This window comes from Hippopotamus amphibius, chromosome 8 (assembly GCF_030028045.1).
Source record: "Hippopotamus amphibius kiboko isolate mHipAmp2 chromosome 8, mHipAmp2.hap2, whole genome shotgun sequence".
Taxonomy (NCBI): Eukaryota; Metazoa; Chordata; class Mammalia; order Artiodactyla; family Hippopotamidae; genus Hippopotamus; species Hippopotamus amphibius.
In genome coordinates, this window is record NC_080193.1 from 139,415,349 (window position 1) to 139,419,254 (window position 3,906).

General features: G+C 36.8%; 1 pseudogene; it reads left to right on the top strand.

The window, feature by feature from the left end:
* The first annotated feature begins 1,226 nt into the window (after nucleotides 1-1,226).
* On the top strand, nucleotides 1,227-2,118 carry LOC130858078 (developmental pluripotency-associated protein 4-like; annotated as a pseudogene).
* The last annotated feature ends 1,788 nt before the right edge of the window (nucleotides 2,119-3,906 follow it).

Sequence of the window (3,906 nt, forward strand, 5' to 3'; positions counted from 1 at the left end):
CAGGAGAAGAAGAAAAAGAGAAAGAAACAGAAGAAATATTTGAGATAATAATGAATGATAAATTCCCCAGATTAATTTCAGACACCACAGATCCAGGAAACTCAGAGAACATCAAACAGGGTAAATGGCAACAATAATAATTAATCAAAACTACACTTAGCATATCCTTTACAAACTACTGAAAATCAATGATAAAGAAAAATCCTGAAAAAAGCCAGGGGTGGAAAAATACCATACTTACAGAGGAACAAAGGTAAGAACTACATCCAACTTCTCCTCAGAAACCACTGAGCAGCAGAAGAGTAGAGTAAAATATTTAAAGTGTTGTGAGAAAACCCCCTACCAACCTAGAGTTCTGTGCTTGAAATATAATATACACACTTATGTATGCTTATCTGTAAGAGAAATAAATGACAGCAATCATACAAGGATGGGAGAGAGAAACTAAAGTTACTTTGTTATTATAAAGTACATAACACCCATGAAGTTGTATAGTGTTGTTTGAGAGTGAACTTGGATTACCAGTAAATATATGTTGCAAACTCCAGGGAAACCACAAAAAAGTTTTTAAAAACATACAATTTGTATGCTAAGAAAGGGGAGAAAATGGAATCATATAAAATGCTCAACTGAAACAATGAAAGGCAGGAAAAAGAGTGGAAATAAAAAGAGGAACAAAGACAAGGGCAATAAACAGAAAACAGGAATGAATATGGTGTATGAAACTAACGATATAAACAACACTTTGAACATCAATGATTTAAGTGCACTAATTAAAAGAGATTGTCAGTGATGATCAAAAAACAAGACCCAAGTATGTGTTGTCTACAAGAAACCCACTTTAAATATAAAAACACGTACCGATTTTAAAAAATGGAAGGAGAAAATACACCATACTAACACACTAACATGAAAGTCTGGTTCAACATTCAAAAATCAATTAGTGTAATATAGCGCATCCACAGGCTAAAGAAGAAAAATCACATGATCATATCAATAGACACAAAAAAAGCATTTGACAACATCCAACACCCATTCATGATTTAAAAAAAAAAGAAAAGAAAAACCTCTCAGGAAACTAGGAATAAAGAGGAAGTTCCTCAACTTGATAAAGAATATCTACCAAAAAACGTACTGCTGACATCATACCTAATGGTGAGAAATCCAAAGCTTGATTTTCAGAAGTAAGGAGAATCTTCGTTGTATCAATCTTGACTTTCCTGAGCATGGAAAGTGCCAACAACGAGGAGTGCAACTCCACAAAGGAATCAGAGGAAGAATATATGAGTTGCAAATTCAAACTTACATCAGTAGACGCTGAGGAGGGACAGGGGGCTTCTGGTGAACCAGATATACCAGAAAACTCGGCAAAGGGGACCAAAACAAAAAGATCTATAAAAAATAACAGAACTTGCTGTCCATGAAAAATGCCACAATGTCGTGATAGTGTGAAACCTCAGAAGAAAGACGCCTCCGTTACCTTCTATGCTGCCGCCTGTCAACCTGATCCACAGGAACATTGTGCATGCTTGGTGCCAGAAATTAACACTGAGCACCAAAGACCCAAAGCTAGACAGATGTAAACAAGTCTGTGAACACGCTTACCCTCATCAAAAAATATTCCTGCCACATCAGGGGAGGCAAGGATCCTATAACCATAGAGAAGAAAATCAAAGATGGATAAGGGGGAACTACCTTGGGAATGTTCTGATAAAAAGATGTCTTCCGAAGGGGCTGCTCCTCCTAAAGAGCGAGTACTTGCCCTTGAAGGAGCTCCTGCTTTTTAGGGAGTTTTAGCAACTTCTGCCCCTGACCCAGAAGCTGTGTTTGCATCCTGGAGCAGAATGACACCCGGGCTGTGAAGATGGAGTCCGTGCAAACACAAGAGACCTGGGGGTCCGGTGGTGCGTGGTCCATGGGACAAGTTTCCCTGCTAACACAGAAGGCTGGGTTCACTTACAGTTTCATGCCAGACAAGCTTGGGTTCCTGAAAAACGGAGGGCGTCTGCACTCTTCTTGTTACCTGCCAGCAATTTTCCACCCCCACACCTGGAGGACAATATGCTGTAGCCTGAGTGTATACACAGGAATAAAGTATTAACAAAAAGACTGCAGTGAGATCATAATACCAGTAAAAAGGGTACAGCTATGATTATAATTAATGACAGAGAAGTGACTACAACCAACTCCATGGTACCCTTTTAGAGCTGATCTCTGGGCTGCTTTGCACTCTCCATGCTTCCTGCTTCCAGGGTGCACAGCCTGCTTCCAGGGTTGCATGAAAAAAAGCCTGTGAACTGATGGGAAACAAAAGTGGAAGTGGCTATCTCTCCAAAGATTCCCAGCCCTAAAGGAGCAGAAGAGAAAGGAGATGGGGACATTTTAAAAATGCAAATTAGCTGAATGGAATCAATTTACTTGAAAGTGCCTCAAGTAAATTTCTACATTGGGCAAGATGGGGCTTACAGGGAAGAGTTAAAATTTGGTTATGTACACCTTAACCAAGTATTCAAACTTATCATCATCAGGAATAGTACAAGCAGAAATGTGTTTCCTGATGTGATACAATATATCACTGATCATATTCCTGCCCAAAAGAATCGTAGTCACAAGGAAGCAATCAGTCCCGATTATGCCTCTTGTCTCAGCATACTTAAGTAAGCTTACTTGTTTTGGGTGGCAGTTACTTAGATGCACCAATGTGTAAATATTCACAGAGCTATGCACTTAAGATGTCTGTGTTTTACTTATATGTAAGTTATATATAATTTTTTAAGAGTCCTGGATTGAATGATAAATTATAGTGCCTGTAGTAAAAAGGCAACTAGAAAATTTTGAAATTAAAGCTTTTATTTTAAAATAAAATACTCAATTGTTTATGTGAAATGAAAAGGAAAGAAAGAAAGAAAGAAAGAAAGAGACTCAACGTTTTCCCACTAGGATCAGGATCAAGGCAAGAATGTCTCCTCTCACCACTCCTTTCAACAATGTACTAGATGTTTCAGCTAATGCAATAAGACAAGGAAAGGAGATAAAAGATATACAGATTTGGAAAGAAAAAAACTGTCTTTGTTTACAGATGACATCATAGAAAATCTGAAAGAATCCACAGAAAATACTCCCCAAACTATAAGAAAAGATATCAATCAGGAAATTACATAATTGTCTAGGTATAAAACCTAAAAGAATCAACAAAAGAACTCACAGAATTAATAATCATATTAACGTTGCAGGATACAAGGTTAGTATGCAGAATTCAATCACTTTCTTATATACCAGCAATTAATAAGTGGAACTTGATATTAAACATACAGTATCATTTAGATAAGCACCCTTCAAAAGTAAAATAATTAAGTCTAACAAAATATTTACAGATTTATATAAGGAAAACTACAAAATTGATGAACAAAAATCAAAGAAGGACTAAATAAATGGAGAGATAGTCCATGTTCATGGATAGGAGAGTCAATCTTGTCAAGATGTCAGTTCTTCCCAACTTAATCTATAGATTCAAAGCAATTCCAATAAAAAATCCCTGCAAGTTATTTTGTGGATATCAAAAAATAATTCTAAAGTTTATATAGAGAGGGAAAAGATCCAGAATAGCCAGCACAGTATTGAAGGAGAAGAACAAAACTGGAGGACTGACACTACCTGACTTCAAGACATACTATAAAACTATAGTAATGAAGGCAGTATGGTATAGATGAAAGACTAGATACACAGATTAATAGAAGAGAACAGAGACCCCCGAAACAGACTTACATAAATGTAGTCAACTGATCTTTAACAAAGGAACAAAGGCAGTACAATGGAGAAAAGATCATCTTTTCAACAAATGGTAGTGAAACAGACATCTACGTGTAAAGAACTGAATCTAGACTCAGACTTTACACCCATCACAAA